Genomic DNA, 11,465 nt, shown 5'->3' on the forward strand with positions numbered 1-11,465 from the left:
CTCTGGCTCTCGGAACAGTAGCGCACAGAGAGAGAGTCAGTGGGAAAGAGACAGTTTGTTGACGGAAAATGAGAAGATTTAGGGGAAGAATGTGGGCAAACGGGACAGAATAACAAAAAGTTCAAGAGGCAATGTAATGTGTTTTGTAGTCGAAGAAAAAAAAAAGGACTGAAGTGGGTTAAGCAAGGAAAAGAAGTGAGAGTTGATGGGGAGAAAAAAGCATCAAGTGGCTTAGGCTGAAATAGTGGAAGGTGCCAGGAAAGAAAGAATGAGATTTAAGGGAGCAGAGAAGTGGAAAATCTGATGATACACCTGGAAGCTCTCAGACAGTCATTCAGCTGGAGGTCACAGAGACGGATTACACATTACACTGACTCAGATTACATAGTACACTGATTTCAAATACTGCATCCAGTGCGGTTTAGGTTTCATTTGAACATGAACAGGTTGTGTTGCTTCATAATGTCGGACCGCCCCTGTTTAGCATGCCGGCACGGTCAGGAAAAGGGCTGTTGGTACACTCAGGCACGTTTGGTAAAGTAGGCCGGGACTGGAATAATCAAACACATTACCTTGATAGAGTGTTGCCTGAGTGTATGACAGTTTTACACACATTATGGCCAGAGGGAAGAGGGTTAGCGCAAACACATTACAGTGATTGAAAGGGAGGGGGTGCGAGTGACATTTCTAAACACATTATGGCGGAAAGGAGATGGTGTGCTTAAACACTCAACGGTGATGGAGAGGAGGAGGAGAGGAAGGTCAAGTGAGACTCTGTTTTAACTCAGACTAGTTTAGCGAGCTAGCGCCGTGCCTCTTGAATCTTAAGTGCTGACTGAGTTTTGACACAGCCTTACCTTGTGCAAACAAACAAGTTATGCGCAGTTGATTGCTGTCTCCTTCAACTCTACAGTGTCTCTTGTTCTTCCTGTTGGGGAATTTGCGATCATGCAGAGTCTTTGTGCGAATTTGGAAATAGCAGATAAAAGTGTGCTTGATAAATTTTACTTTTATTTGCACTATTAGGAGATACACTGCTAAAAAAAAAAAAAAATCATCACAAATTTGCGTAATACTTTGGATAAAACATTAAAGGTGAACTAAGTAACTATTTTACCTTAACCGAACAGCTTCGGAGTCATTGGAATAGTTATATGACTTTTTTCGGGTTGAATGGTGGTCGTCTCGCACCCCCCAAGTGCCTGTGAGCCGAAAAACCACCCTTGCAACTTTGGGCCGGCGAGCCGCCGCCCTCAGCATCAGGAAGTATCGTGTGATATCAGGTCTCGTGATGTAACGAATTGCTTTACGGCACTGCACACATACACTATCTAAACATTTATATGCTAGCCTTCTGTGTATCATACATACCTCAGTGGACATGGCTTCGTGCGTTCACCGGGTTCTTTGAAAACAAATGCACATGACGAGCGGGAGAAGATGGGAGGGGGGAGAGTCGCCAACGTGTTTTGACGACAGTGTTGTCAAATATCTATTCCGAAGCTGTAGGGGGAGCTCTATAGAGAAACCCGCGAGCAAAAAGTAAGAAAACAGCAAAGAAATCGGCAAAGCTGCATAGTTCTGCTTTAAAGGGGTGGTTGATTATGATTTCACTTTTCTAACTTTAGTTAGTGTGTAACAGAGCATATGAGTGGAGTGGAGCGGTGAGAATCTCAGCTCATCGCTCTCGGAACTGTTCATCCCTCCGCTCCCCCGCTCAAAGCTACATCAGTCTGCTCCGCTTATTATCGCACAGCGCTCATTATCGCTCAGCGCTCAACGCAGTTTGCTTCGCGCTCCACTCAAATCACCCCCCGCTCGCTCCAAAAAAGGAAAAAAATCTACATGTATATCATTTTTAGCTTAGACCACAGCCTTACCTCCTAAAGAACTATTGAGCAACAACAACATTTTTCAAATAGAAATGTTTTATTTCAAATTACAAATTAGGCCTATGTAAGAAGAAATATAGCCTACACAAAAAGTCCTGTAAAATTAAACGAATAAATGGGCCTAATAATATAAATAAACATTATATAAACAAAAATATACATAAAAGTTTTAAAAGTAAATTTACTATTAGGCCAGAATTTTGATAAGTAAACTTTTGAGCAATGCGCACGATTAAAATTTTAATTGACTTATATCCAGTGTACACACAAACTGCTGTAAAATTAAACGAATAAATGGGCCTAATAATATAAATACAATTTATATAAACAAAAATATAAAAAAATATATACATTAACGTTTTAAAAGTTGGCTAAATTAACTATTAGGCCAAAATTCTTATAACTGAATTTTTGCGCAGCGCGCAGGATTCAAATTTAAATTGGCTTGTATCAATTGTTTGAATATTACGCTATATTTAATTTACACTTTGTTACAAGTTACCGTATTGAATTTGCTAACCTTTTGCTTTCTTCCCAGCGTGTTCACGTAGCACACTGCATGTTTTCGAGAGATGTGTCTTTTTAGATTCCAAAATGAATCTTTACTGACTGAAACGATGTCTCCAAATTCGTTTTCTTCTACCACATTATCATATGAACTCCATTATTGAGCTGAGTTTTGACTGAAAATAGAATCCATCTTGCACAGTCATCAACAGTAGACTGAGTCAGGCTTGACTGAGCATGCTTCAGAATCGTGGTGTGTGAGCGGAGCGAAATTGGAGCGGGAAATAGGGCGACGCTCCGTCCTTTTAAAAATGCCGCTCTGCGCTCTGTCCAAGAACCGCCCGCTCGCTCCCGCTCCCGCTCCACTCCGCTCACATGCTCTGGTGTGTAATGCTGCTGTTTGAGCATAAACAACATCTGCAAAGTTACAATGGTCAAAGTTCAAAGCAAATGGAGATATTTTCTTTTAAAGAAATTGCTTTTTAAGGACTACAACAAACGGCTGGTAGGGACTACACGACATTCCTCCCGGGTTAGTGACATCACCAACCCTAAAATTTACATAAACCCCGCCCCCAGGAACACGATTTATAGATTATTATGACAGAATATGCTAATCAATGACTAGAAGATAACTACACATAAGCTACATAAATTCATTAACTAACCATTCAGAAATGTCCTGTTGCATTTTACATGTTGTCACTTCTTCTTGAGTCTCTCCATTATTGTCTGACTCCGGTTTGAACAAAAAAAAGGCTAAAAGTTTTTGAAATTTTCAGTGCATGTCTGTGTGAGGCTAAAGGACACAAGCTGTTGAAGCTCCGCCCCCTGTGCGGAAGCAGCAGCTTATTTGCATTTAAAGGGACAGACACAAAAACGGTGCGTTTTTGCTCACCCTCAAAATGATAATTTTAACATGCTATATAAAAATATCTGTGGGGTATTTTGAGCTGAAACTTCACATACACACTCTGGGGACATCAAAGACTTATTTTACATCTTGTGAAAAGGGCATTATACCACCCCTTTAAAATTTTATTTGATAAAATATTAAATAATTCAAACTAGACTTTTAAAGGATGGAAATCATATTAGGTAGCACAACTGTTTTCAACATTGATAATCATAAGAAATGTTCTTGAGCACCAAATCATCATACTGTATGATTCCTGAAGGATCATGTGACACTGAAGACTGGAGTAATGATGCTGAAAATTCAGCTTTGCATCACAGAAATAAATTACATTTGAACATATATTAATAGCTTAATATATTAACACAGCTTGTACCAAAGTACATTTCTGAAAGTCTGACATACCTTTTCAAGGCTTAAAATTGCAACCATTTTGGTCGTATATGTTCCCAAAATTTAATCTATGCATTTGTGCGAGTGCAAATAATTGTTGTGGTGCGACCTGTTTTAATTTCTCTTCAAGACATTTGATAATTACTGCACTGTATGTGCCTGCTGTGAGCTGATACAGTGAGCGGTCCACTGTTACATAACCAATTAAACTTCATCTTTAAATTCTTAACTTTAATGCAGATTTTAGATTTTAACATTAGCTGCCAATCACTCCTTTTCACTGCGCTCCATTGTCACATGACTGGGAGCTAACTAGCGCACAAAATGGAAAGAGCTGAAGATGAAAAGAACACTGAGAGACTTCTTCTTTTGTAAGCTGCCTAAAGTTACAGATAATGTGGATCCACCAGTGGAAAAGAGGGCTCAGAGTTTTTCAGAGAGAGTGGCTGAAAGACTTCGAGTGTGTCCGCTATGAAAATTGCTCAAAGGACTGCGTTCACTGTAAAGCTTGTGGTACAGAGGTTGCAGGTAACACTGCGTTCGCCACTGAATCCGCACATTTTGTGTGCGAGAGCTTTATTAAATACGGAGAGAGTGCCAAACACACAGACAAAAAAAAATGCCATGACAAGTGTGTGGCAAAGAATTCAGGATCAGGTTCGAAGCTTTTAATCAGATGGATGTTGTCGGCCGTTCCGCTTAATTGGCAGAGCTGAACGTGAAATTTAACACCGCCTACACCATCTGTTAACATATTTAATATATGTTAAATATTGTACAAATCTTATAGACCTATATATATGGGTGCTCCTAAATTTTTGAAGTTGGGAGCACCAGTGCTACTGCTAACAAGTAAAAAAGCTCATTTCGAGCCATGCCTTTTTGTAGAATACTTAAATGAATTTAAATTGCAAGCATATTCACTTTTTTTAAAAGTTAACGAGTTCATATGGTGCTCCATAACAGGTTTGACCCTAAGGCATGCAACCACAACAAAAAAAGTCTGAGACAATTTAGCAGAGTGCCTGCCATTCACAATAATAACAAGAAGAGTAGGAATTGACCCCTTCTTCTTTTGTGGCACTACTTGAGTGGATCTTTTTCTTTCCTATTAGTCAGGTTGACTTTAGATGGTTAATTAAGTCCTCAGCTTGACAGGTTGTCAGACTTGTCCAAGCCTCTTATTGGAGGCTTAGCGCCGCAGGGCTGCAGTGACGAAGCTCTGCAAACTCAGACGGATTGGGTGCAGCTGGGACTGGATTAGGCGACGGGTCGGGGGCCTGGAGCTGGTCTTTACTGGAGGGCCCTGGAGTGTTTTGCCTGCGCAGCATGAGTTAATCTCTCACCCTCTGGGCCACCTCCCAACAAGACACACACCCCCCACGACTTATTCGAACATGTGGCCAGACCCTGAACATTGTGGATTATTGCGTGTGTAAGTTTATTTGCTTCTGTGACTCGTCAAGCATGCAAAAAAAAAAACTCTCTGATTGTTATTAATGCAATGTGTTGCTACATGCATCAACTCAATCTCCATAACCACAATTTTGTTGATACTGTAGATATTCTCATTCAAATGAGTCATATCCCTTGATCTCATGCATGTCAGGTTGTCAGGAAGAGATATTGACTTAAGGTGGTCTCCTTAAACAGAGAATTAGACAGGCAGGTGTGTGTGTATTCTGGAAGAGTATCGCATGAATTATATATGTTTTTTTATAAGTCGATTGGCATTATTTGTGATCGCACGCTGACAGAAATGTATAGATGAAGGGCAAGTCTGCTCGTTGCACTGCTGACTGTATGACATATTTCCCTGACAAATGTTGTTTTAGGGTAAATCTTGCATGTATGTCGCAAAGCCTCGATAATCATAAAGGAATTAGCCAAAAAGGTGGAACTTGTTTTCAGCACAAGCAACGTTTACAAAAACGTTTTCTTTGGGTGGCTAAACCCTATTTAAGGGATTACAGTTGCAAGCCAACAAATGCAAAGGTCTGTCTGCGTTTTTCCAAATCTGACTGTTCAAGTTGTAACTTGAGAGACACATCAGGTTTTCTTTTCTTTTTTTCTTTTTTTACGAAAAATGTATGAGGGGAAAATGTTGTGTCATGCAGTTGAATTTATTTGTGAGTAACTGTTAAAGTATATTCCAAAACGTTGCCTTGTTCTCTGAGGCCTCATACGTGTGCTTTAATGTGAGTATAAAAGAATTACATAAGATTTTACAAGGTCTAGATGACGTAACCACAATAGCTGGGAATCAAATGACAGTTTTCAAATGGCAGGTTCCCATAACTCTAAAGAGCCTCCCCGTCCAACACTAACAATGCTAACAGGGATTCTCTTATCTGGGTATGATAGAAGAACAGGGATCATTCAAAAGCTACCGAAACAACAGTGAGTCAGGGGCTAATCTCGCCAAAAACACCACTGGGCCAACAGACAATCGGACAAAAAAAATCTGAGACCGAGCATGATGGGAGCGCAAACTCACAAAGACAAACAGAGCTGCTGAAGTGACAGATGCCGCTCTGAATGCCTGTTTGGTTTCGTTGCCCTAGGACACTGCTGAATCTCTGCTTGTTGTGTTGTGAGTGAAAAGAGGTGTGTTTTGCCACATTGTCGAGTACAATGACAGGTAATGGATGAAAAGTTGGCCCGGATGCGGCTTTGTAAGTGACAGAGATGACCTGATGAATGCAGCACGCTCTTTGAAAGGGGCTGGGATGATATTTAGACTAAGTGTGTAGGAGACATAAGTTATGCATTCCTGCAGGTACAGTAAATGTTGCCAGTCATAGCGCTAACTGAAAAGGTTATTGATGTGGCTTTCGCGCCACCAGCCCCCATGTCTAACTTTACAATCTGCACAGGAGTCACATTAAGGTGATGCTCCTCCCTAAAAGGCACATTTTATCCTGGATAACCATCTTTTTGTTTTTGGTAGTTAGAGTCATTATTGTTTAATAAAACCATTAAAAAAAATGCATTACTCTAAATAAAACAAGCGTTAACTGCTAGTTGCCAAGGAAACATTTCTCATTTTCATTTAGTTTAAGTTGAAGTATTACAAAAATAACTTCAATTAAAATCTAAAACTTCATAAAACTGTGCAGACATATAAAAAGTGTAAAACTTATAAAAATTACAAAAACATCAAAATATAAAACTAATACAAAACTTTCATTAACAACTAAATTAACACTGGCTAGGGCTGAAAAAAAAGATTATATATATATATATATATATATATATATATATATATATATATATATATATATATATATATATATATATATATATATATATATGACGCTGAATTATTATATTTAATAATTTGCTTAAATGCGGCAATACTGAACAAACAGCGATATTTACCTACACATACACATTTTAATTAATTGGAAGCTTTTTTGAGAAAACATTTGTGTGTAGTTCATAAGTGATGACATAGTTGTTGAATCAGAGTTTTGAATTGACTCATTCAAATGGAAAATTAATTGATTTTACCATCTCTAGTATTTTTGCTACTGAGGTAGTTTTAATTCAACAAATCACCCATCCCTACTAGTAGCTATATGTTCACACACACAGCTGTTATCAGAGACTTTATAAAAGATCCTAGGCAGTGTGCATGTGTGTGTATGTGGATCTGATGAGGTATAATTCACGGTCATTAGCTGATCCTTTAGCTCTGTTCCCACCAGCAGGATAAGGGGTTGTTTTCAAAGTGGAGCACGTCAGTTTTTTGAAGTGTCTCGCTGATGGGAGCGAGAGGATGATATTGTCTGGAAAGGAATGAATGAGACTGATCTCCTGCCAGGGAATTTCTACTGTGGATACATCCAGAAGAGCCATGGCCAACCGATAACTATTTCCAAAATATGTTGAACGGCACATTCTATGCAGAAGCGTTTATGAGATTGTCAGTTTTTGGTTATGATTATGATTGTTATAAATGTGAGTTTTATGTATTTGATTAACTGTCCATCATCATGACAATAGTATACTTGTCGTATCAGCATGTATATTATTATCTCAAAGAGATGTCAGCTCCCAGCCAAGTCTTTATGTCTTGAGCCAAAAGTTATTGTCATGAACGCCAATGCCAACAGTTGAATAGCCCATTAGTGTTTCCCTAAAGCAACCACAGAATGCACACTAGACGTCTCTGATGGATGGCATGTCATAATGGAATGAGGACTGAAAGAAGGCTTATTTATGTACAAAGCCTGCAGACCCAGTGAAATGCATACCAAGGATTGAAAACATCTCATTTCAATTATGAATCTCGGTTAACTGAAGAATTCCCACAGCGTAAATCAATGCTGGCCTCATTCTAATCACTTGACCCTTTCTGCTGTGTGGAAGTGCCCTAAACATGCTTATTATTTGACAATTAAAGATAATGGAGTGTTTCAATTGTGGTAATAAATTGTAATATAAAAATTTTGTTTGTTCACATAATTTCATCAAAGTTCAATGAATGTTTGTCATGGATTGTTCCATGGATGATTTGCAGCATTGAGGACTGAATTTAGAATGTCTTTTTACTGACAATTTGCTGACAGTGTGCACAATTAAGAACATGGAAGTAGGAAGTAGTAGGGATAGGAATAGTAGGAAAAAAAATACTATGGAAGTCAATGGCTACCGTCAACTAACTGGTTACCAACATTCTTTAAAATATCTTCTTTTGTGTTCAACAGAAGATTGAAACTCATACAGGTTTGGAACAACTTAAGTGCGAGTAAATGTTGACAAAGTTTTCATTTTTGGGGAAATATCTCTTTAAGACATGCTTTTTTTGCCGTTAAATAATAGCACAAATACTAGTAAATTGACTAGCACAAAACTTAGTAAATCACCTAACACGATTAAAATACTCTCCTCCCATAAATATTGCGTCTGAAGTGGAAACTCTTACAGATGCATATACGATAAGGTCAGCTGCAAAAATAACTGTCTACGCCTTTTCAGCACAATTTTTTCACTGTGTGTTTTTAATAAATCCTAACAGGAGTTTTTTATCGCCAAAAGAGGGTTTCGAAAGATGTTTGTAAAACTGGCCCTTGATTTTTCAGAATGCATTGGCTGTATTCAATTTCTTTGAATTGCAATTCAGTAAAATCCATTTCCTGTCATTCCAATTCAGAATCTAAGTGAACATCATTTGGAGCCAGTTCAATTCAAATTCACACTCATTCTTCAACCCAACCCTGATATGAACACAAAAGTGTTTTCCATGCGCTCCCATTGCTCAAATCTAGCAAGTGACTGATTTACTGGCTTGGGAAACACTATTTATTTTTTTCTGAAAGTTGTTTTAAATTAAATATGCTGCTGGAATACATGTTATATCTATGGCAGTCCCATAAAAATAACCTGTCTTTGAAGTAATTGGCCACACCCAGTTTTTTTAATGAAAGTTGAGCTCAAGTCACTTTTTTGAGGAGATCTGCATTGTATCTTGTGGGCCTGTCATTTGTGTTTGATGCACAATTCGGTTGTAAAGCTTGTTTTTTTTTTTGAGAGCTTGATTGTTTTGGGGGGTGAGGAATGAAAGCAGGACAGTGGCGGTGTGGAGGAGCGTGTGCCAGTGTTTCATTTGCATGCGGAAATATCCCTTCATTATCCTAAATGGCAACCGAACAATTTGTCTTGCCCTCCATTATTTCCTGAATAGCTCTTGACTTGCCTTATTCAGTAATGTGTACGTAGCCCAATTGCGGGCAGCATTTAACAAAAGCTTGTGTGCTTTCCAAAAGCGTGTCCTGCATTGCATATAGAGATTTCCTCTGGGTAACATGGAAATGTGTCCATTAGTCTGTTCCAACACAGGTAAAAACTATCACAGACTGTCAATCCTGGAAGAACATTTTAAAGCGGTAACTCGCACAAAAATTCTGTTATCATTTACTCCTCACTCATGTCATTTCAAACCTGTATGACTGCGGAATACAAAAGAAGATATTTCGAAGAATTTTTTAACAGTTTTTGTCCATACAATTAAAGAAAATTTGGTTCAAAACAACCCCATTGACTTTTATTGTATGGACACTTAAATATCAAAATCAGGTGAGACAACAGCTGACAAAAATATGTTCTAAAAACGTTTTGCTCATGTTCCCATTACGTTATGAATGCATTATTTTTTAACTTAAAAAATTAGTACAAAATAAAATAAAAAATTCTAGGTTATGCGAACATTAAGGGAACATTCCAATTTAATAATTGTGCAAACATTATGGGAGCATTACTATTGATTGTGCTCTGGACATTCTGAAACTATTTAAAAAATGTTAGATAAACTTTTCTGAAAAAAAAAAACAAAAAAAAACAATTCCATGGACGATGTTCATTTATTCATAACTTTGAGAGAACCTTGCCATAATGTTAGGCAAGTTCTGAGAACGTTCCTTGTTGGCTGGTAAAGGTGGGCTGCTAATCTGAACCTGTCCCTGAAGTCGTGTTGTGCGTCATTGTCGTGAAAAACATGTTTGTCGCTCTTTGACACTCACAGCTGGATTTCATCACTAGCAGCAAACACTGTGACTCATCGCAACGCCACATTGCATTAACTGCGCTTTCACAGGAAACATTCAATGTCCAAGAGAAGCAGCTACGTTGAAGAGGATCCGGTTATTTGTGCAATCATCCACCCTCATGCTTCTGTCACAAAGGCCTTTTGCCCTGGTGGCACTGTGATGTTAATGTGTGATGTAAGAGTTTCAAGTTCATAGACAGTCACATAAGGTTACCAAGTCACAGACTGACTCATTATATTTTTGCTTAAACACAAAAACGGTGCATAATAAAGCAAATCGAATCAAGCGCTACACCAAAAACACCCCATATAAATGGATTTTACCGCAGATCATCAGGTTTCATTCGAAAGAGGATTACAGTTGCTGTTCTCTCTCTCTTTCTCTCTTTTACACTGATATGTTTTGGCAGTACTTCAGCTCCATATTAAATATGACTCCTCAGCTTGGCTGTAACGTGAGGGCTGGCGGTTAGTTTTTATTCGTTTCACAAGCGTGTAAATGTTTAATGGAGATGCAGGCTGGACTGCAATCTCATTGTGATAGTTTTCCCAAGCTGAAGAGCCCTGTGCCTGACAACAGAGATATCCAAGACCAGAGATTCAGGACATGCAGGACAGATTTATATTTGCAGATTTCATTTTTTTATTTTATGATTTTTTATGATTAGTATACAGTATTAGTATACATACTGTACCCAAAAGGGCTTACTTTTACATTTTGGGATTGGGTATAGCATCAGTTTCAGTGATATTTGTGTCAAAATGCATTTTCAGTCCAGGGATCAGCTGAATGGAACTCAACTATGGAAGTTTTACAACTTTATAAACTGTTTTAAACTTGACACAACTTAAAAATGCTGTGTTCATTGTGCGAGGCACTGAAAATAGTAATGAGATGCAACACAGTGGCCAAAGATCTCCATCTGGCACTAACTTTCTGAACAGTTGGCTTAGACTCATGGCGGTATAGGTATGTTTGTATGCTTTTATTTTATTTTGTGAAGCCCACTTACCAAACAAGCGGGTCCCAAAACAGTAATTGACCCCTGTAGCTGAAACTCTCCATTTGATTTGGTTACATTTTAATTCCAGAAGCCATGCAAATAAGCTAATGCTCTTTCTGTGTCCTTCTTAACCCCAATTCACCTTGACTGGGGGTTGCAGGAGGATTTTCTGCCGGCTTAAGCCTTCTGATTGGGTTACACAA

Source organism: Scardinius erythrophthalmus (assembly GCF_964197995.2).
Source record: "Scardinius erythrophthalmus genome assembly, chromosome: 4".
Taxonomy (NCBI): Eukaryota; Metazoa; Chordata; class Actinopteri; order Cypriniformes; family Leuciscidae; genus Scardinius; species Scardinius erythrophthalmus.